General features: G+C 43.9%; 1 protein-coding gene across 1 annotated transcript in view; it reads left to right on the top strand.

Annotated features, from left to right (window-relative positions):
• Positions 1-202: 202 nt before the first annotated feature.
• Positions 203-23,948, top strand: part of EPB41L3 (erythrocyte membrane protein band 4.1 like 3) — a 145,958-nt gene continuing 122,212 nt past the window's right edge. The window contains exon 1 of the mRNA XM_087755973.1: positions 203-388. The gene's annotated coding sequence lies outside the window, so the exon portion shown is untranslated. The remainder of the gene's footprint in view (positions 389-23,948) is intronic.

The following is a 23,948-nucleotide window of genomic DNA, read 5'->3' as shown; positions in this document are numbered from 1 at the left end:
GAAGAAAAAAGAAAAGGCGCGGCGGGGCGGTGGCAGGGGGAGCCGATGCCCCGCACCCCTCCTCACCTGCTGCCGGCCGCCACCTCCGCGGGCGGACGGGGCTGGGGCCCCGCTGCCCACCGCCGCCCCCGCGGGCGCTCGGGGCGGGCGGAGGCGGGGCGGCGGCGGCGGCGCCAATCGGGAGCGGCGGGGGCGGGCCGAGCCGCGCGGTGCCGAGCCGAGCGCTGCCGGCTGCCGGAGTCCGCCGGGCGCTGCAGGTGGGAGCCCGGCTCCGCGGCGGCGCGTAACTTCGGCGGGCCGGGGCTGTCCGCGCCAGCCTTCCCCGCGGAGAGCGGGAGGAGGCGCCTCCCGCAGCGGCGGCGGAAAGCACCTCCCGGGGCAGGCTCAGGTGAGGAGCCGCCGCTCCCCTCGCTTCCCCGGGCCGCCCTTCCCGCCGCCCGGCCGGGCTCGGCTCGGTTCGGTGCAGCGCAGCGCAGCGCGGCCGCGGCCCGCCGGGTCGCGATGCGCAGCGGGACCGTCGAGCTGTCCTTGGCTTGAGGTCAACGGGGAGGGCCGAGGGGTGTGCGCTGCCCCGGCCGCCCCCGCGGGGGCCCTGCTGCTGCGCTCCGCTCCGCGCCGCTGCGCGGGGTGGCCGGGCGGGGGCCCGCGGGTCTGCGGAGCGGGGTCGTCTGCTCTCCTTTTTCCTTCCCCCCCCTCCGTCTTTTTGCTTTTGGCTGTTTGGGGTGTCCGGCCCCCCCCCCCCCCCCCCCCGCCCGCGCCCCCGCCGTGGGTCGTTTCGGGGTGCCCTCGGGCAGGGCTCGCCCCCTCTCCGGCGGCGGAGCGGGACCGGGCGGTGCGGTGCGGGTAGTGCCCCAGGCGGGTACGGCACTTGCGGGAGCCCGTCCCTCAGCCGCCCTTCCCGCCTCTCTCCCCTCCGCGGAGCGCGGCATCTCCCGCGGAAGATCCGCCCGGGGGCGCGGCGGCCGCAGAGCAAAGTTAGGGGCTTTGCGCGGCGGGGGCGGCTGCGGAGCGGGGGGTGGGGGGGAGCCGCGCTGCGCTGCGCAGGCTGGAGCGCGGCCGGGGGAGCGGCTCCGGGTAAGCTCAGCCGGTGCTGATGGGGCGCTGAAGCCCGTTTTTGTGGTGGCTTAGTGTGGGCTTGGGGCCAGCCCTGATCAAGCCGCAAGGTTTTGCGGGCGGGCGGCGGGGTCAGTGCGTCTTTAGCGTTAAAAATGTTTAATAGTAGATATTTATGAGGTGTTCCCCCCCACTCCCCATTTTCTCTCCCTTTTAGGATGTTTAAAAAAAACCCCTAAAACTACTCAGCCGGCGACATTTACATTTCTGTAGTAACAGCAGTTCATTAGAAAAGTGATACTAGCAGGGAAATTAAAAGTAGTAGTAATAGAGCCCCGGGAGCGATTGCAGATGCGCTTAGGGATCGGGAGCCCCGCGCTCCCCGCCGGCGGGAAGCGGCGCCGGGGCTGTTCGGGAGCGTGTGGGAATGCGGGGTCTGGGGCTGGGAGCGCAGGGTGCAATGCAGAACTGGAAGCACCGAAACTCTGCATTTTATGCACAGTTCGGGGCTGGGTGGCCATTTTTTAATTTTTTTCCTGACAGGCTGTCGGACCCCCAAAATGCTCATTTGGGGTGTGAAAAAACACCCCCAGCACCCCTTTGCTAGGGCTGTTTCAATGCCAAGTGCTTGCATTTTTGGATCCCAAATTGGTGATTCTTCCTCAAGCTTTAAACCTCATTAAGATGGAGCTAACCATTTGTGAGGAGGATTTATCCCCCCCCCGCCCCGGCTCTGTGGAGTTCATATGCTTGTTCCCCTGTTCTTTCCGGGGAAGGATTTAGTCCCTGGCATAATGGCTGAAATCGGTGTATTGCCAGATGCTTACCTTCTTTCAGAGTTTGGGATAGGCTCAGGCAGTATTAAAAGCTTACTAAGGGGATACTGTTATATGGTTTCCTCCATTTTTGGGCTATGTTAGAAGCAGTCTAAAAATACTGGATCATCACTCCTCAAACTGTCGCTTCAAGACTTTCAAAGAAACATTCTTAGACATGCTTTGGGATTTTTTTTTCTTTTTATTTCTTTTTAACCTTGGAAATTGTTGGTCCTGGTATGTAATAGGGAGCTACTCCAGTATCCTTGGTTTTGTAACTTGCAAGTATCACTCTTGATTCTGAATTGAACAGTTTTTAACATCAGATTCTCATTATTACGAAGGGTTGGGTATTTTAACAAAACTCCCTGAAGAGGTACCCCCTGATGTTCCTAGAACCCCCTTTCCCCTTTGCCAAGTGCCATAAACATGTGCAGTTAATGTGATTTTTTGCCAAGAAAATGGCTTTTTCTTTGGCTTTTTTTTTATAATTGGGAGATAGCAGGAAAACAGATTATCAGTATCTCAGCACTATTCCTGTGCTTCCTGCAGCAGCATTTATCTCAGCATATGAAGTTTCTTTCAGAGGTGAACGTTATAGAAGTCCCTTGCTCAAATGTTGGTTGCACGTTACTGCCCAGAACTAGCTTAGGAAGGCACTTTACTATCTCACGCAACCTTATCTGCCGTTCCACAACTTCATAACAAACCCATTGGAACATGAAATGACCTTGGAAAGGCATCTTTCAATCTGACACGAGGCATGCTCTTACAGGGAACAGCACTGCTCCACACAGAGCTGATGTTTTCAGATTGATGCTTCTAAACTGATTTTTTTTTTTTTAAAGAGGGGAGGGAGATGGGTGGAATATTGAATTTGAAAGGAAAATATTTTTTTAAAAACAAACCCACTCAGCTGAAGTTGAAGTACCACTCAGCTGAAGAAGAGGTATATTAGGAATGTACATATGATAGTGACGCTTAAGTTATGGGTGAAAACAAGTCTTCAATTTTGATCAAAGGAAAACAGCATTTCCTCTGCCAGTTCTGATTGGCTCATTCATGAGATCTTCAAAAGCCCAAATTATTAGTGGGACTAATTGAAAGCTAGTTGGGTGTGTTAAATGGAGAAAAGAAGTGGTGAAGTCTCAAGGAAGCTTTCCATTTAATTGTATTGTTCTTGACATCATAATGTGATGCTTCTATGTCGAAAATATTCCACAACCCTTTCAGTCCCCAAAATACTGCTCCTCTGGAAAGGCTGCAAGAGCACTTGAGAATTAGCAACAGTGAAGAGAAGTCTTGCAGCTGTCGAGGGCATTAACAGAGGTGCTGCCCAGCCAGTAAGCTTCATGGGGTTTTGGCCCTGATGCTGGACTGGACACTTCAGGTCTTGCAGAAGGGTGGTGGACACCTTTGTGCCCATGGTGGTTTTACCTTTCAGGAAAATGGTGCCTCCTGTAGAGCATTGCCTGCGCACAGCCTCCCACAGTGCTCCAGCCTCAGGAGCTTGTGGTACGAGTGCCACCTGCTGGGTGATGAGCATGTGTTATATAAATTATATATAGTTTTCATATATATATATATATATGTATGTATTTGCGTGTGTATACATACATAAACTATGTTTATGTATATGTTTATTTACATAAGGGTGTATGGCTTTTTCATAGAGATGTTCTTGGGTGAACCTACGAAACCTTGCTAAGACCTGAAGTTTCTCACCTTCTGAGGACTTACCACAGCTTGTGTTTTGTGCAACTCACATAGCACTTGGGTTTTATAGTGTAAGAACAGAGGAAAGATTTTGATACTGCTGATGTTTAATGCGGCCTTTGCTTTACTGAAAGCAACTGGGAATTTTCAGTTGTATAGCCTGTTGCTCGTGATGTGATAAGCTTTCACAGTTGTCTTGATGGTCAGCTATCAAGCTGTGGAGGTAGGGCTGTAGAGCTGAAATGGAGACCCAACAAACCAAGCTCAACTTTACGTTGTGTATCGCTTAAATGTTAAATCTCGATAGCACTGCTGAGTTCATCCTTTCTCATGTCAACTGTCTTATTTCCATAAAGTTTTATGAGCATCCCATTTTGATACAAAATAGTGCTTCTGATTTAGATTAGCTGAAGATGTATAGAATTTGCAGGATATTGCTGGACTGTCTTTTCCATTTTAAAGAACATTTTTTCATATGCACACTTTAATAACGTTTGCATAGAAGAGTAAAATATAAAAGTTTTATTCTGTTCTAGAATTTCCACTGGCAGGTGAAATGATACATCTGAATCTGACATCATCCCCAGCAATGGCTTTCCAGTTTCTATTAGTTCCATCTCTCCTAGCCCGCTGGAGCATTGGCTGGGATGCTGTTTAAATAGCAGTTTGATTCAGCTGTATCCAGAGTGAAATCAGTTGCAGCATGAAGACTGGTAGTTGTTCTGCATTGTACCAGCAGTATTAGGGAAAGATGCATAGCCCTGTTTTTGGGTTTTTGTTGGACAGCTAACCTCATTAAGGCTTTATTGTTTATTTATTTCGTGCTGCACTGGTGCCAGATGAGTCTTTTAGCCTGCCTGTGGATTAGGAATGGATCCAAGCTGAACCATAAAAGTTCTGAGGAAACTTCAAAAGCTTTAAGCTGGAAAACCTATATTGATGTACTTTTGTGATAAATGGATAAAATGCTTCACATGGCTTTGAAAATGTGTTCCTCCGCTTGAGACCTGTATGCTGGAGAGTGCCTAACAGTTGGGAATGAGTTGATGGAGAAGCAAGTAGTGTAATCACAGAGTTCATCTTAAAGTGCGATTCTAGCAAAAAAAAAGCACCTCGCGTATCAAGAGGGATTACAAGATAGGCTTTTGAGGAGGGGGACCCACAGTAATAATGCATAACTAAAGTTCACTGTCCCCTAAAACATGTGCAGTTAATTTGATGCTTGAAAAATTGTGATTTCAGTATCTGGTGAAGAAGCAATTGACCCTAAAATTACTGCCTGGAGCTGAACCAACGTTTTCAGTTTCATAACCAGTGTCATGCAAAAATATCATGTGAAGAGGAGCAGGAGGAATGCAAAATGCCTCTGTGGTCTTGCTCTAATGTCTCTCTCCTCCCCCTGACCCAAGCAACTGGCATGTAGTGTAGGCAGTGGATGCTACTGCAGTGCTCAAGGCAATTTACATCCTATCCATTCATCCATCCCATCATGTCATACTGTGGCTTTTTTTTTTTCTTTCCCCATAAGCCTTTGGAGCTGCTAATGGAAAGCTGCCCACTATAACATGTCAAACTTCAACAACCACCTTTTGTTCTCAGAAGTGCATGTGCATTGTTGTCAGTGGGGATGCTGCACTACTATCCCCCTCTCCCGCCCTCTCCTCATCCTAAATAAACTAGTCCGTTAGCTTTCCTGCTCGAATTCTGCCATTTTAGAGTCATCCATACCGTTTTATTCCTTTTCTGCACACCACATTTCCTGGCATTTCCACTTACTCAACATCTCCTTTCCTGTGACCTCTTGACCTGTCATCTCCTGGTATGTTCATTAATGTTCATCTTGCTCCATGCCACCATCAAAATCTCGCTTTCCTTAATTTCAAGTCCTGCGTTTAGTCAATGGCCATTACATTCCTTGGGAGCATCTTGGAATCGTGTCTGCTCCAATAAAAATGTCCTCTCAGTAATCTCAACTTCCCCTGCAGAGGGAAAAGGCAGGTAATATCTTGAGGGCAATCTGTAGCTGCAGTCACACTTAACAGTAATGGTGCATGGACACATCTCTGGGGAAGGGCTGTGGTTCACAAGACTGACGAGAAGTCAGAAATGAAGGCAAATACCTTGCAATCTCTTTTCCCTTTCCTCTCCAATATCCTTCACATGAAGGTGTTGGAAAGGCTCCTTCTGTAAAAGCACTCTTACAAAAACAGCAACAAAAGAAGTTGCTCGCTAGCAAAGTGGTAAATACATGAGCAATTGTCATCCTTCTTCTGCAGTCTTTCGTGCTGTCTTATTAATGGGCCGTGGAGGCAGAGGAGGAGGTAACTCATCAACTGTTATTCATAGGGGGGCTGCAAATTAGTTGACTGTGCCAGTTATGTTTTCCTTTTTGACACCAACGGATAAATTTGCCTTTGTGTGCCATGGTTTCTACAGGGATAAAAAAGAAACCATACCAGGGTCTGCGCAGGCAGCTCCCTGCCTTGGGATTTGTGGGGGCCAAAATGCTGCCCTGGCCTCAGGCCCCTTCACTGGGACCCAACAGAAGATCTTTGAGTTGTGAGGATACGTGTGTTCCTGAGAACAGTTGGTTTGAAGAATTTGGATGGTCACAACATACAAAATGGGAAGATTTCCCAATCCGTTGTGAGAGACTTTGCAATGACCTTTGGCTTCTTGGCGTCTTGTCAGCCTTGGTGCCATTTGCATGATGGTCAATCTGGTGATGGTACAGCTGCTGGGAGAAGATGGCACCGTTTCCTTCGCCACTGCCACCTCCTCTCCACCGCAGGCTTCAGTGCTCTCGTCATCTGGTGTCTCTGTGCTCAGGACCTTGTGCTCTTCCTTAACTTGCAAACAGAATTGGTTTCTCTAGTCAAAAGAAGAGCATGCCTTTCACTGGCATTACATATGCACGTGCAATTTGTTTAGGTTAATCCACAGCAATCGGCATTTTGTACAGATGTCTTCAAAGCATTCCCTCTCCAAAGGAATAATAATAAAAAACCTCAACCAAACAAAAAAGCAAAAAAACCCCAAATGCTAAATTGGTCGAATGTTTTGGAGCAGTTGCCAAAAGAAATCAACGCTGAGCCTGGGAAAGCTGTAAAAATTCATTCTTTGCTTTTTATTAGTAGGAGAGAAGTGACACTTTCTGGGTTTGGTCACCTGGACACTGTTCGAGGTCCAAATCCAGAAAATTTGTTGTTTCAGCTTGGGTGTTCTTGACAGTTTGCAGATGTGTAACCGTGTGTAGATACTTAGCTGTGGGGTAGGCTGCAAGCCCCCTTAATTGCAAAGAATAAATTATCAGTCCCCTGTCCTTGACCGAGGATTCTGAAAATGATCAGTTGCTGTGGCCTGTGGCATTTTTTACTTTCTTCATTGCCAGATGTTACATCTCATCATCAATGATTTGGAAATGTCTGCAGTATGAGAAAATAATAGATCTTTTCTGTATGTGATGTTGCCCACCTGTTACTGCCGAGACGGGGGGAAGAGGAGTCCAGTAAAAAATGTGATTCCCTCTCCTTACAAAATCTTCCTAATGAGGCCAGCCTTGACAGATCATTATGAAACTGTAATTATTATTCTTTTGTCAATATGACATTGCTATTGTGTTTATTTTCTTTCTTTTTAGAGTGAGTTAGGGGTGTGTGTGTATGTTCAGTCTATTTAATGGGTTATCTGAAACTATTCTGTAATGCAGACTTCACAGAAAACAGTAGTGTTGCTCATTGAATCTCAAGAGTTCTTTTTTTTCTTTTTTTCTTCTTTTTCCCTTCATTTTCCTGCTGATTGCTATGACTGTGCTGCAACCATCGACTTCACAAACCGGACAAATGGCTGCCTCCTGGAATACGGACGATTTTGGTGAGTCTGCAACATGCGTTTCACTTATTTATGCTTGCTTGAGAGAAAGAGGAGTGTTATTTATTGGAAGTTGGGCTTGATGAAAGCTAAGTCTGCTTTTGAGGTGTTGGTTTTGTAGACGCAACAGGCAAAGCTTACCGAATTTCAACTTTTTTTTTGATGGAACTTTTTTTTTTTATATCCTGTTTTATTATTGGCAAAGGTGAAGGAATTAACATGCAGTGGATTAATTTGAAATTGTGTCATTTTATGAGATTGAGTGTTATTGCTTTTGTAATAACTTTTAAATGACTTTTCTGTAAGACACACTGTGAAGCAACGGCTTAGAACATTTTAATTTTTCTTTTCTGGCTTATTTAGTTGTTGCTGCAAATAGTTCAGACAGAAAATGATTAATTCATTGGATGGCTTTTCAGAAAAGTACTGTGTGGTTCTCCTTACTGTGCCTAATACCGGTGTTGCCTGTGATGTGAACTTTAAGAGATGATGTGTTGATGTTATGTTTGCATTAAATATTGTACCAGAATTTTCTGTGAAAAGGATTTCCACCCCAAGTAGTATCTGGTGAGAATTTTTTTTTTTTAATTAAAAAATTATGAAGAGAGGTGCAAAGCTCTCTCAGGGTCGTACTCTTTGCTTATGTACAGATGACTGACCTGCAGAATACCAATCTGGGGGTACCCGCTGCGGATCCCTGAGGATGAGGCTCTGGCACTTTGGGCTTCCAGTTAAAGGTGACTAGGGAGCTGCAGGGAAGACATTTGCTGCAAACATGTCAACCCAGAGAGTTGCTCCAGAGGCATGGTTGGTGGTGGCAGTATTCACCCCGCGCTGTCTGTAGGAGTAAAGCTGCCTCTGAGCACTGACTGGAGGTGGTTGGCAGCTTAGCAGCCTTGGGATTTATCTCTGAGCTATTTAGACCTAGCACGAGTGACTTGTTACTACTAATAGGCTCAATTAAGGAAAACAACTTGCCTCACTTCTCACCTTTGCAGCGACTGCTTCACTTATGCACAGCCTTAAGCTTTGAGGGAGAAGGCAAATATGCTTTGGGTACGGCGCTGGCTGCCTGTCCCATCCCAGGGAGATGCGAGTGTCCCCGGTGTGGTGGTGGCCCTGTCCCGGGTAAGGTGTGGGAGTGAGCGTGGGGCTGGGCACTGGCTGCTCTCTGACAGATTGCAGCTGGGTTTAGCTGGTGCGTGCCCTGTCGGGGGGGTTGGCATCGCCTCTCTCCCTCTCCTCCTTCCTTTGCAGTTGCGCGGTGTGCGGCACCTGCATGTGATGCAAAGAGCCTGAGACTGAAAGATGGGTCTTAAACTTAAGGGTTTCTTTTCAGGCACAGCTTTGGAAAAATCTGAGATAAAACCTGATATTTTACTTTTGAGCGTTTCCGAATTATTGCTGCTTAATCCTTTTTATTGATCCATAGCTTATGCCAGAAAGCCCCTGTCTCAAGGCAATATTCAGAGTCCTGGAGGATAATGGCACTAATCACATTTCATATGACCTTTCAGGCAGGGTGAACATATGTTGCACTGCTGCATTTTTCTCCCCTCTTAGTTCCGGTTATATTATCTTTTATTCCTCGGCAGCATGGCTTAAGAGTGCAGTTAAAAAGCCTTCTGCGTGACTGGTGCACAGTCATTTCCTAACCGAGTAGCAGTAAGGTCTGTAAGTGGAGTGCTGCTTCAGGTTGCCATGCTTTGATGTGCTAAGAAGCCTTCATCAGCCTGAGAGAGTAATAGCTCCTGTGCCCAAGAACAGAAGTAATGCGTATTTACTGTGATGTACGCACTACCCCAAACTCTTTGAGTCTGAAAACTAGCAGAGTGTGTTCCTCATGGCTTTGCTTCAGCATGTGTCTTGCTTTTTTAGCCTGTTTTGTAAAGTACATGTATAATTGGTTCTTGTGTTGCACCTATATAAAAAGATGCCGCTTCAGTATCTGGAAGTGCAGTAATATAAGCGCTGAAGTGCTGCTGTCACCACCGCACATCAGGGGAAGTTTGATGTGATCACATGGACGAGCATTTCCACCCATGTTTTATTCTTAGATTTATTTTTCACTTTAGCTCTGATTTGGTTATATTTGAATTTTTGGCAAATGTAGTTAGCAAAGTTAAAATCTGAAACAGTAATCTAAATCAAAGAGCAAAGTGTACTTTGCATAAACAGATAAATATCAGAGCTAAAAGTATAAGGAATAATTTCCTTTCCTTTTGCTAAAAGAGTAGAACTGATGTCACCCCAGGCTTTTCCCAGCGGTGCATGGTGGAAGGCCGAGAGACAGTGGGCACCAGTTGAAAGGAGAGAGTTTCACACTGGTTACAAGGAGAAGGTTTTTCACTGCAAGGATGGCTGGCCAGGCAGGGACACTGGTTGCCCAGGGAGGCTGTGCAGTCTCCATCCTTGGAGGTTTTCAAGACCTGACTGGACAAAGCCCTGAGCAACCTGGTTGGATCTCACAGCTGGCCCTGCTTGGAGCAGGAGCATGGACCACAGGCCTCCTGAGGTCCCTCCTGGCCTGAATTATCCTGTGATCCATTAAAAAGCACTTGAATATAGAGGGGCTTTTATGCTTGGAAGAAGAATAAAGTGACAGGCAATGGAGGGTGTTGTGATAACGATAAGGCTGGCAGTGACTTCTGCGGGAGAGGGTAGCTTTTGTAAGAGGAGGAGGAGAAATGCAGCATCTGGCCAGGCTCGTTCTGGAGTGCTGCTGTCTCTGAATGTTTGTTGCTTTTGGTTTCTAATTGCCCAAAGCAACTAAAACCCACCACTTGCTGCTTCTGAAGAAACTGTATGTTATTTGTTTTATACCAACAGTAGCTGTATCACTAGTTTCCAAAATTTTGGAAATAATCAGTTGACTTTTGTTTATATCGGTTAACAAACCTCACCTTGTGGGAGCAGACTTCAGGAGAACTAGATTTTTTTCATGTAGGAGGCTTCTAGTCTTTGGGGGATTTTTTTTTTTGTTTAGTTGTTTTGGTTTTGTTTGCTTTTTGGTTTTTTGTTTTTTTTTTTTTTAAAGATTGGGCTATGACTATTCCCAGTCCTTCAAGAATGATGTGGGAGTGCAAATAGGAGGCAGATTAAAACCATGGTTGATTGGACTGAATGGGAGTCAGCTGCCCAACGTGAGGTGGGAGCTGACGGGTGGTGATGTGAAGCCAAACAGAGCTCCTGTAGAGGGGAGGGAAAGAGAGCAGTGGTCAAGAGACCGAGGCAATCTTGCAGGATGAAATAGGTGAGCCTGTAAAGAGGAGTGTGGGTGGGTCAGAGATGGCCACAGCGGCTTTGGATGAGCAAAGGACTGCTAAGGATTTAGACAACCCCCCCGAGGAATCCTTTGCGTTTTCAGGAAGATGGCCTGCAACATTGGAGTTATTCCAGCAAACACTTGAAAACAAACATAAAATGTAAAAAATGCACTATTAGTAGGTACAGTTTTTCTGTAGTATTTCTGGTTTTGTTGGCTTAATTTTTGTTCCTCCTGGAAGGGAGTTAGTTTAATTTACAGATTGTCTTTCCTTCTTTGTGTTTGGAGCAATACAGGTGAATATGAAGAGCAACAGTTAGTAACTCCAAGTGGGGTTTCAAAGGCTTTCACTTACTTTTGTACTTTTTTTCTACCACTGTCCTGTCTTCCACCCACATAGCAAGTGAACTGTCATTCTTGCCTGTCATGCCCCAACTGTGATGAGATGGGGTCACTGGGTAAGGTCCCAGTGTCTTATTCCTTCCATATTCTGTCATGTTCTTTCCATATTCAGAGGCTGAAAGCCATCAGGATTATTGCTGCGGGAAACTAAAAGCTTTAGATTTTAACCTTAATTTTACCTTGACTGAAACCACTCTGCTCCATGTGAATGCACAGTGACTATCTTCAGAGTAACATTCATGTAACTATGGTGACTTTATGTCCACTTTTCCTCCAGCCTCGAATACTACACTGGGTAATTTGCCTTTTATTTTAATTTCTTTTATAAAGGCTTTGTATTTCTTCCTTTCTGTTTTTTTTCCCATAGCTATTCATTTTCAGTTGTTGCATGGATAATAGTGCTGATGAATAAGTATTTAGTCTGACACATAAAAGCATAGCTGTAAAGAAAATGAAGCAGAGAAAATTACAGTGGCAAAGGTTCCTAAATTATAGTTGTACAGGAAGATTGTGATAAGGAAGTAGTTAAACATTACTATTTAGTCAAACCTGCAACTGTGGCTGGTACTTCGATTGTCTCTTCCTTTTGCTGACACTTAATTTGTGTGGTTGGTGAGGTACTCTTTCTGCTAATAAAGTTGCTGTTTTATTGAACCAAAAGCCTGCGGAAGTAAATGGGCGTATTCACCCAGATGGTTTTAGGTCAAGTGCCAAACAAATGCTAATTATTTTCAGATTCACTTCTAAAAGAAATTGTAGGTTCTTGCTATACCCACTGTTTAAATAAAATTTAAAAAATACCAAAACAAAACCAAGACGCAAATCAATCCACTCATCTGAGAGCAGATACATGTTCCATTCAGGTATATTGGAAAACATATATAAGATAATAGGACTGAAACAGGATATTGATAAACAAAAGTATTGATGTTTGAGCTGACTGTAGGCTTGCTACAGCTGGAAAGCCCATTGCTTTCATGGCAGCAGCGTGTTTGCTCACAAGCCCTGGGTCTGACAAAGAGCCCAGGCAGATGTGAGGATCGTCCTGTGCTTGCTCTTCAGTGGAGTTGAGCGGTTGCTTGTGATGGTGAGTACAAGCCATGATCTCCTAGCAGATCTTGCATTTGAAGACCTCTGCTTTGTTTCAAAGCATCACAGCAGTAATCTGTGAGACCCTGAAGACCAGCTTTCATTCACTGGGACGTGGGACCAAGAAAATGTGCTATGTAGATCTTTCACGGAACTAAGGAGTGAGTAGGGTCCTTTAGGGAAAACTTGCACTTTCTTTCCTAGGCACTGTATTTTTCCTTCTGGAAATCGCTGTTAGGATCCAAGTTGGTGGTTAGTAATAACTTCCTTCATCTCTCCTCCCAGGTGATTCAGAACATGTCCTAAGGCAAGTTGGGTTACTGTGGTTAATTTTGTTTAAGCAGGATGGATCGCTGTTTATGAGCAAAAGGTAGTCTTCTGTGGTAAAGCTAACTGCCTTTGTGCTTATCTTAATCTTGATGAAGCTATTACCATAGGTTTGTTAGGAAAAGAGTTAGGTGAAGGCAGTGGCCTGGACTGAGCAAAGGTTAAAGCAATCAGGGATAGCTCGGCTGTCAGCAGAATTGCATTGCTGGGAATCGCATTGGAGGCTTTGCACAACTTTATTGTCTGCTTGGCTTTTAGCTGTTCTGTAAGCATGTCCTTCAGCAAGCTAAGGAAAGGCCAAGGGTTGTCTGCCTGCGTTTTCTGCCTGCCCTTTGCATTGTGAAGCCAGTCCAGAGCATGGCCAAAATACTGCAGAAGTGGCAGTTGTTTGTGGTGGAGCCTGAGATAAATGGATTTATCCAGTAAGTGTGAGGCTGCTCAAGTTGGATCTTGGCAACTTGGCTGTCTTTCCCTCCCCCTGTTTCTTTCTCACTAGAATACTTGTACTGAGGTTTGGTGGTGTTGCATCCTATTTTTAATACCAAAGCTCACTTATCTCTAGTTAAACGTGTGGTATGTTTCTTTTGAGAGAGATGGCATTTCATCAAACATCACAAATGAGCTTTCTTGTTAGAACTAATTCGAACCAACTGAAAAAGGATTCTTCCTATTTAATATAAATTTATGCGTGCAGAATTCTTGTATAGTCAGAGTCAGTAGAGTTTATTGTCAAAACAAAGAGAGATCAGACTCAGTCATAGTTCTGTCAACCCAGCATTACGTTTGTCATATGATACTTTAAAAACCCATATGTGCCTAGTTTATCCAAGTACTGCGGGTCTTTTAAACCAAGCTAATGTGTCTGTAGAGGAATATAAATTCTTTTGCAGTTGCCCGGTATTAAAGCCTGTCTCTTTATGCAGAGATAAAATTGCTGGCCAGTATATGTTTTTGCAGTAATGACAGTCACCGCAGCTGTTTGAGTTCTGTCATGTTTATGCATGAACAGATATTGCAATAGGCTGCTAAGAATTTGCTGCAAGGAGAGCTTTCATTTTTCAGTCTTGGGAAGTGGGCTCCATCTAGTGTTTAAATTAAAGATTAGACTCCAGTTCCTTTTCTTGAATGCCCTTGCAGTGTGGACAAAGGACATAGAGGAGGAATTACGATAGGCATCGCTTTCGTCGATGATTATCTAGAATGAGACATTTCTCCATACAGTCAGTATGTGAATGGCAACCTGAAACACTGCATCTGTCTTGCATGTGCATTTGAAGCTAAAATAATCCTTTTATGAAATGGCACGCGGCTAAAAAGAAATTAAACCAGCATGGCAATAATGTGATCCTGGAATATTTTGTGGTTGGTTCCTATTATACTTTCATACTATTTGATGTGACATGTTAGAAACCAGCATGTTAGCCTATAAAACCAGAATTAGAAAGCTAATTGCAAAGCTCTTTTAAGAAGTAATGAATTTTGAGATGTGCACTGGATATTAATATCCAGTCAACAGAATAGTTTTCCAATATGTAATGCTTCTTTAAAGAAGCATGTGGGGTTCTGTCCTTTATTTTTACTATTTTCTTAATATTTCAGGTTTTGTAATATTTAATCCTCTGATAAAGGCTACTTAATTATATTTTTAATAAAAAGGGATATCACGTTTTGACCTAATTTAAACTAAAATAGAAAAGTATTTGATAGTTATTGTCTCATGTCTCCAGTGCCATGATGGTAAATAATGCTATGAAACAGAGACAAGAAGCATGAAGAAGAAAAAAAATTTTTCATATGTTCAAGGTGGTGTTAATTCATCTAAGCAACTTCTATTTTTTGTTGAAACTGGATCAGACTGAGAAAGTTTAAATACTTAAGACTGGACACAGATTTGCCTTCTCCACTGACCTTTTACACTCCAAACTGAAGAAGTGGGGACTTGGAAACGTTTAGTCAGGAGGGCACGTCAGCAAATCTGCAGTGAGGAAAACCTGGGCTATCTGAGGACTATATTTAATTATCGGTACAGTGAGGTTTTGTCGGGTTGTGTTTTTTTTTGTCTGGTTAAAGGGAGATTTGAGGCCACTTTAACAAGCTTTTAGCTTGAGCTCCCTGGCATCTTGCAGCAACGCTTTGAGACCGATGAGGAAAGAGGCAGGTGGGCGCTGTGCCCGGGCTGAACGTGGCTGCATGCCTGAGCCACCAACCCCTGCCTCCCTGCCTGCCTCCCTGCCTGCCTCCCTGCCTGCCTCCCTGCCTGCCTCCCTGCCTGCCTCCCTGCCTGCGCAGGGATGTTGCAGACCTTTGCTGCGACTCAAAGGCACAGTGTGCCTTTGTGTGACTTGCCCCTGCAGTCGCTCACCTTGAGGGCTGGGGGTCAGAGAGCTGCAGAGCCACCTGCCCCTTGCAAAGGTGGAGAAGATCCCTGACCCAACGCCCAAGGCAGCTCTTGACTTGTTTTCTGCCCATCGCCAGAGCGGCGTGGAGCAGGGGTTGGGATCCAGTCCTGTGTTGTTGGCAAAAAGCCCGTTATTGTTTCATCTGTAAAATATTCGGGGTCTGGGCTTTCCAGTTGACACTTGGGAGCCGAGTGCGGACAAAGTTAATGGGAACCATCTGGCACTGGGAGGGAGCAGCAAGATGGTTACCTTGGCTGTGTGAAAATGTGGAGCCGTTGCAGCAGGGTGCTGGGGCACCCGCGTGTCTGCAGCGTGGGGGGGAAAGGGTCAGGAGCGGTGGCCGAAGAGGGCACCTGTGGAAGTGGGATGTGAGTGGTGAAACCCCGCCGGGCACAGGACAGCCCTGCTGAGCCCCGGGCATGGTCCGGGAGCCTCCCAGTGTTGGGCTGTGCTTGTTTCACTTGGCTACGGAAGGCAACCAGCAGTTGGGGGGGGTGTTTCAGTATGTATACGTACACACGCTTTCTTGACAACTCTTATAATTTTTTTTTTTTTCTTTTGAGACATTGGTGCAGCTGGCACCCTCTGATCTTCTAGTCCCATATAGGTGTAAACTTGGTCTCTCAGCCCCACAGAGATAGTAGTGTTGGGGTGAACCTGCTGGGCACTAAATACTGTCTTCTGTAGGCAATACCTGTTTCTTTATCTGTTGAATTTTTTTGAAATTTAAAATAACACATTATTAATTCCCATTTATTTTCCCATGTTATTTACTTTCTACATTTCTCTTAGAGTGGACAATGAAAGCAAATGTAAATTTGTGTCACTTGAGACCTCTGGGTCTTACAGTGATCCAGTAGATCACTAGATATCTTGTGTTGTTTTTTTTTTTATTTTATTACTGATTTAGAAGCAGTGGTTACACTGCAATTTCTAAACAAAACTTGGAAATATTTCCATTGCCTTTGCGTTATGTAAAAAGCCTTTTTCTCTCTTTAAACAAAATTAAATTTGATCCAAGTCTAAACTGCTGCTATGCCTTTAAAACCTATTTGTAAAACTACAGATTGAAAAGGCAAGGCAGTATTTTTCTTTTTGGAGTGCCTAATAATACAGTGTTATCAATTCAGACAACCAGCACAAACCGGTTTGCATGGTAACCCACACTGTACTTCTAGCTGAGGCTAAAATTGACCACTAAGGCCTTACAGGTGGTTTCAGTTGTCACCCACCAGATAATGGGATGGGACACCTCGCTCATGTTCTTGCTTTGAATCTGCGAGAGGTGGGCTTTGAATGCATGCTTGCCATGTCCAACACTGCTGGTGATCATGGTGGTGGTGGTGTCTCATGGCCAAGGGAGATGGTTTGGTTTGGCACTGGCAGAGGAGGAAGGGTCCCCAAAGAGCCATCCCTGTCTCCCAGCATGGCTCCACAGTGAGCTGCATCAGCACCTCCTGGTTGGGTCCAAGATCACTTTTGGTGAAGCTTGATGGAGGAGGGAGAAACCTCAGAAAGGCTGGACTTGGTCATGATGCTGAACTGCAGGAGAGGGGGTGTTGGCACCAGGGGAAGCTCTTCAATAGTGGGTCCTGCTGCATCACCAAGTCCCTCTGCTGAGCATAGAAAGGCCTAAAGTGATGAAGCAAATGCCAAATAGTCCCTCTGCACTGCAAAATGGCAAAGTTGAGGATAATCTAGAGGAGAGATGCTTTGCTGTACTTCGGAGAGCTGTTGCAGAGTTTATGGCAGCAATTAAAAGGAAAAGCAAATTCTTGAGAACATGAGGTTGGAAAGGTGGTTCTGGCTCATGAAAATCGGGTCTGGAGCTTTCTGATCACTTCTGTCACCCTGTTAGGCGAGGAAAATGCTAAAATAGAGACGACGAGTGGAAAAGAGCCGAAATGATTCATGGTTTCAAGTAGTGCAGGTCATGAAGAAGATGTAATTAGACCTGGCCTATTTAACCTGAATGAAAAAGAAAGCTGTAAATAAAGGGTGGGGGAAAAAAAAAAAAAAAGAGGTAGAATATTTAGAAGACTTGACTATTTTGGACTCGGTATCTCCAAGTAAAATTAAGGTATAAAATAATTTATTAGCCATCTATGTGTTTTCTTGTATGGTAGAGGTAGCAGATACACAATGCACCGTGGAAGTAAATATTAAGGGTAGGTAGTTGGCATCAGCTAATTGAAGGGCTATGCAGTGTACTTTGAGAGAAGGAGAATACACTACTACATCAACTAACTAGATTAAGGGTGTTAAGATGACAAGATCCTTAATTTAGATCGGTATTTCTTGCCTCAGGAGGGCAGACTATGGTATGGTCTGCTCCTGGCTGTTAACATTCCTCTGCGTGGTGGTCACAGCATTCATGTCGCAGTAGATGTGTGTTCTCCTCTCTCTCTCTCCTTCTCTCTCACACGGTTCCTTCTCTTTTCCCTACATAAACTTGAGCCAGCTGGTTTGGGAGCTAGACCTAGCCAGCACTTACAGTTTTGCATTGGTTTTGGTTACCTGACTTGAACTCCTTTATCCCTCCACCAGGGACTGATGTCTTTAGTAGTTAGGCATCTTCGAGCGTAGCTGCACGACCTCTTGGGTCTGTGTCACAGTAGCATGTGACATCAGAAATTTATGAGCCAGAAACTTGCTGCTAAAAGGCCATCCGTTTAAACTAGAGGAAGGGAAATCAGGAAGGCAACTTTACTGATCTGAGATTGAGAGGATTGGTTTCATGGCCTAAACTGTTGCTTTTATCATTAAATTATCTTTTTACTTGGGAAAGAGATCTGCTGACATCCTTCCTTTTTAATGTGCCCATAAGAAGTAATGACAAACATCATTGTATTGTAGCTCTTCTCGCAAGTTTGACATTGTGAAGTGATTTGCTTTTGGTTTCTTCTGTGGTTATAGAGACATTAATGGTTTCTGAAGGAAAGCTTGCTCTAATTTGTAGGCATTAAATTGATAAGAATTTGCCTGCTGTCGCTGACGTAATTTCTTCTTTGTCTGACCTCATTCGCCTGGCATTAAAATCATATTACTGAATCTCAATTTTAAAATTGGCACAGCTAATAAGGAAAACCTTTGCTTTAAGTGTTTTGTTGGCTTGATCTAACCTGTATCCTTAATGTCCACTGTGGGACTGGATCCAGGTCTTCAGTGCTGACAAGTGCCTTTTAGCTTCATTTATTTATTATGGGGAAAACAATTTAAAAGCTTAGTTATTAAAGTCACTTTTTGAAGGAGAAAATAATGACATTGCCCAGTCTGAAGACATAAGTTATACAACTTAATATCTGATCTTAAATATCATTATTAAAGCCAAATACCCACCATTAAATTCACTTGAGGTTCATTTTGTTACAAAACCCAAGAAGAATGCCTTCTGACATAATACTTCATAATGCAATGGCCAAAATATACTGCTCTGCCTATGGTGCACTTTGTAGGTTACGCGTAATCCAGGTTTTATTAGCTTGCTTTGCCAGACTGCTTGCCCTTGCAGTAAGTGTCCCTCGTGCTTGAAGCCTGAGCATGTTCGTAGCTATTCTTACAAATCTCTTTACAAAAGTAGGTATGAGGTCGGAGTTTACTTGTGATCTGATTGCTGTGTGAATAGCAATATAAAACTAGATCAGACTGGACTATGCAAGAAGAGCACTTATAATGGTTTTTCCTTCCTCTCTTAAATTTCTGCTTTGCTTTGAAGTTGTAAAAGGACAACACCTACCTGAAAGTTTTTGATTCTACAAAAACTGGGATATGATCGTAATTTGTCAATTAAACCATACATGTTCTCACATATAAAAAAAAACCCACACTTTTTTTTTAAAAATATACAATACAGTGTTGAATTCCTGAAGATTTGTTTTTCTTGATAATTCTGGTTAAGGGAAGAGTTGGCAGCTGGTCAATAGTGAGGAAAAGAAAGTGCTAAATTAATGATGTAAGAGGGGAGGAAGAATTTCATTAATTCCAGAGATGATTTTACTTTTTGTTTGATTTGATTGCTTTCACCCTTTGATTTACATTAGCATGCAAATATTTCTTCCTTGCTGTGCTCAATGCTGAAAGAGATAAAATAAAGCAGATTAGAAACAGAAGCTATGAAGACAAATCTTTTTCTTCCAAAGGAAAATGTAAATGTTATCAGTGCTAGGAAAAATTAGAAAAAAGAGTATGCTTCTTGGAAAAGTGCAATAATCACAGTTTTGAATATTTAAAGATCAATTTTGTCATTACATCAAACTAGCTCAATCAGAGCAGGAAAAATGAAGTATTGATAAATAATGATGCCTCCAAGTGAGATATTTGAGATGTTATTGTCACCAAAGTGTATTCATAGAGCTGCCAAGAGCTGCTCAGTACCAGCACTGTGCAGGAGTGGTATATCTTTGCCTCCCGATCTGGCTTATTTCACCTGCCATATTAGAATGTGCTGATTATTTTTTTTTTTTAATAGGAGATAAACCATCACTTCTGGGATTTTTTAGAAATGAGGACTCCAATGGCAGTTCTGAAATATGCTGGTATTTTATCTTCTGGAAGAAGGGTGGGGGGGAAAGCATAGGGAAACTAAAATATCTGATGATGATCTAAAAAAGGACTTCTTGTGTGGAGGAATCGCTTAACTTTTTCCTGTACTCTATTAAGTCCTAATATCTGTCATTTTATTGTTGAGAGAAAATAAGATTATTATTATTTTACAAAGGAGATGTTCCTTGTAAAATCTTTGACTGCAATACATCTCAGATCAGCCTGATCGATAACTTTTTACGTATGTTACAGTATTAATTTGATGGCTTTGCTTTTAAAATTTAGTGTGGCTGATGTTATAGTGGTACTACAGTGTATATTATTAAAATGGCTTGCTGCAACATTTCCAGGTTTTTAAAAAAAAAAAAAAAAAAAAAAAAAAAAAGAAAAAACCCTTTTGCCTGAAGCCTGCTGGCGAGAAGGTGGATGGAAGAAGGGGTAAAGCAGAAGATGCAGGGGCCATCATGCAATTAAAAGTTAAATTAAGCAATGTTCATGCACACGCTCCACATTTGCTCAAGACAGGGTATGTGAGTAGTCTCATTAATGTCAAAAGGACCCCTTACGCGCTTGAAGTTAAGCGGATTTATAATTGTTTGTTGGATTATGTTCCAAGCCCGTCCTGCAAAAGTATTGCTTCTAACAAATTCCTACTGCTTGATACAAAAAAAGAGGAAAGAAGTCTTTGAACCACCTATTGTACTGCCAGAAAAAGGAAATGAGACAGAAGTTGGGAACCCCTTTATTGACAAAGGTGGTCTCTCCCCTGAAGCGCATCTGCAACTCCTCAGCAGGGTGTTCCCCCCTCGAAGTCCCATCCTGGTTTTGCCTCCCCTCGCCTTGCCATGTTACTTGTTGCAACACTTGGATGCCCTGCCGCATACAGATGTCTCCCCGCCTCCTTCTCTAAATGATTAACTGCTCTTGACCTCCACTTGCCCTCTTGCTTGGCACCTCGCTGCTGCGTCCAGCACTTGCTGTCCCTGCTGTGCCCTCCTGTTGTCCCACTGGGAGCCCAGGTGCCTCTCACGGTGCTCTCCTTGCTCTGCCTGCCGCCTTGTCCCCGTTCAGCTCCCATCTTGCTGCCAGCTTCGCCCCTTTGTGTCACCCGCTCGCCCCAGGCAGCTGCGTGGGGTGCAGGGCTGATGAGGCTGGTGGCTTTCTGCACAGATGGGCAAGTGGCTGGATGGTTTCCCATGTTTCCCATTCTTCCCTTGAATCCCTCCTTTTCTAATTTAAATGCTACGTTTGGGTTTACCAGCGCATTTCGTTTTCCTCCTACTCTGATTTTTGTGGCTCTCCTGAAGCTGAAGGGGAGGACTGCAGACCCATTGGAACTTTCTGATTGAGATTGTAAAAGGAGTTTGAGATGCTCTGAGAAACACTGCAGAGAATCACAAGGCACAGGACTCCAGGAGCGGCACTTAAAAGCTTGTTTCTGTTTGGATACCTTACTAGAACGGCTCTTTTGAACTGATTTAAAGTTTTAAAAAAGGGTCTGAGAAACTTCCCTTTGAAAGCCTTGCAAATTCTTATGGTTATAGGCTGAGAATGGACTTTAAAGTATCCCAGAAGTGGAGCCGTCTGGCTTGTTATTACTATCTAGAGTGATCACCAGAGACAACTTTGGCTGTTTAACCTCTACAAAATGTTCCCTGCCCTTAATGAATGTCTGATGCCAACATTAGATATGTAGATGATGTCTCATGGGGAGGAGATCATTGCAATAAGGTTAACACTTTTAGCTACTAATTTGTACTTTCCAAATGTTGATATTTACTGGAAGAGATTTTAATTATTTCATTTTAATGCAGCTAGATTTGTTCTTATGTCTGGGGACACAAGAATCCTTAGGTTTCTGGCCCATCACATTTATTCCGAAATATTTTTTTCATTATATCAAATTTCTCTGAACTCTTGAATAGGAATACACTGAAGTACAGTGGCTTAACTATTATTTTTCTTTTTGCATGTGTAACTTGTTAGATAAATGCATTTTTCATCCATGGTAGGGGTACAATGCTTTGAAGTAAGAATCGTACTTTGGCCAGCAACCTAAAGATCTATTTGTGTTTTGAATAAATACATCACGACTACTGATGAAAACCTCCTCCCCTTCTACCTCCCCATGAAGTACTGCTGCTTTCTCCTATGCCAATTCACTTCTGGAAACGTTCTTTCTAAGCACAGTTAAACGGCAGCCCGGCGATAGCCCGTGTTTGATTTCGGTCATGGAGAGGAATAACGCTAACACACTGCAGAATGCGTCTGGCAGAAAGTGCACAACCATTTTGACTTTTCAGGGTAAATTAATTATCTCCTTCTCCTATGGTATCATGGTTTTAGCTTACAGCTCTGCCAGTCCAGCGTAAGCGCATCCTTCCCTCGACTCTTCTTCCTGCCATCACTGTCTCAGGTTCATGGTCCAGCTTGTTCCCTCCCTCTCATCATTGATCTGCCTCCACTTTCACTTGGAGATTTCTGCCAGAATGACAGCTGATAAAATACTGGGTAGCCCTCTTCCCTTCTATGTTTTGTTCTTCTTTTTCTCTATTAAACAGAAAAAGAAAATTCTTGCCTGCTGCCCTTCTCTAGGTTCTCCTTTCCCCTGGCTCCTGTACAAAATCCAGCCAGAAAAGGACTTTTAATAGCTGTCACGTTTTCAGACCAGTACCTCAAATTTGGGGAATGGCTCTTGTGAGCTTTTTATTTTCCTTAATGCTCTCTTTTGTGGTGACACCCAGAGAAAAGCAGTGGCTGCTGGTTAGGGGCTTGCTGGGCATCCATGGGCTTCTCTTGCCTGCCCTGCTGTGTCCCGGGAACCACCTCTGTCTCCTATGCCTTGGTTGTGAGCCCTGCCTTGGAGCAGCATTTGGGAGGGATGCAACTGCTGCTCCTTCATGCAGTGACATACCTCCTCCTGATAATGAAAGTAATAAAACATTAACAGGCTCTTGCATAGGAGAGAATAGTGTTTTGCAGTTATTAATCAAATCCAAACCTCCTTACTTCCAACAGCAGGAGGTTGTGCTCTTGGACCCAAGGCAGAGAGAGATCTTTTCTGCACAGCTTTCCTGCACAGTCTTTGCAGCTTCTTCCATATGCTTTCCCCATCTGGGATGGTGTGCTTTGCGTCTAGTGATTTTTAATTTTTTATTATTATTAGCTAGAGATTTGTGAGAACGACATTCTTCTCCTTTTGGGGTAGGTTGTACTCAGCACTGAGCTGAGGGACGTCGTGTCTCTCTTCATGGGTCTGGCAGAAGGTAAGAGTTGAGCAGAGCCTGGTGGTCAGAGCAGCAGCAGTCAATGGGAGGACACTATAGCAGCACAAGACATTTAAGAAAGCAATCCCAGTTTGCTGTTGATTTTCCCAGGATCCTGTCCCCAGAGATCTGCAGGATCCTGGGTGATGTCTGTGGCCTCTTGCCCAGCAGAGCAAGCTTGTCTCTCTTAATAAAAACCATCTGGGAGGACCACTGGGAGGGATTCCTGCTAGCTAATTATTAGCCTTCAGCATTACCTCAGGAGTCAAAAGTAGCTGTGCAAGCAATATTTGAAAATGCTATATGTGAGAAGTTACTTCTGCCAAATAAGCTGCATTTTGCCTATTGAAGCCATTTTGTGTATATATATTGCTTTTGCTTTAACTTCATGCTGTGTACTAGAATTAAGTAACTTCTACTGAGCTGGTTTGGAAGTTTCCATGATAAGACTACATCTGTGTATACTAAATAATAAATGAAATTCAGCAGGAATAGTTCTTCATTATATTAATTAACAAATAATGCCTTTAGATTCATATACTTGAAAGTGATTAATACACAATGCAAAAATAAGTAATTTTCTGGTTTGCCTATTTGTTCACTTACAAGCAGTTCCTGTAATTCCATGTTGAAATGAGTTTTTGTACCTAGCCTATACTGTAGCAAGACATATGTTACAACATACCAAGAGGAAATGTAAACAAATCATCAGTTCATAGCATAAGGTCCACTGATGTTTAGTTTTTAAAGTGTTCCTTCCTCCCTTTTTTTTTTTTAAAGTTTATGTAAGGCAAAGCATGGCAGAGAGATTAGAGTCTCTTATTCCCTCCTGCTTCCTCTGCCCTGCCCCAGATTTATAAAACACATGCACAGAGTGCACCAGATGCTTTGGCAATTACGTTAGCAGAGGTATTGCTCAGGTTTCTGCATTGGACTTGGCAGATGTCATCTATGGTGGCCGCTGAGGAGACGGTGATTAGGGCAGTTGGTGGTCAGTGTCCCTGGTTATCATTGCTAAGGGATGGAGGAAGGAATGCTTTAGAAATGCCAAGCGAGTCCCAGGCGCTGGTGGCCTTGCAGGGGAAGGAAGCTGCCTTTATTCAGCTCTGCAAACACTGCAGAGAGTTGTCAAAGTCTCCGAAGCTCAGTAAGTTGTTCTAAAAACTATTTAACTCTTTACTGTGAATATTTGGTATAAATATAG

Source organism: Nipponia nippon, unplaced genomic scaffold (genome assembly GCF_047370975.1).
Source record: "Nipponia nippon isolate SJK-2023a ecotype South Korea unplaced genomic scaffold, ASM4737097v1 scaffold_1, whole genome shotgun sequence".
Lineage (NCBI taxonomy): Eukaryota > Metazoa > Chordata > Aves > Pelecaniformes > Threskiornithidae > Nipponia > Nipponia nippon.
The sequence above is the reverse complement of the archived record's forward strand: the minus strand, read 5'-3'. Positions and strand labels throughout refer to the sequence as shown.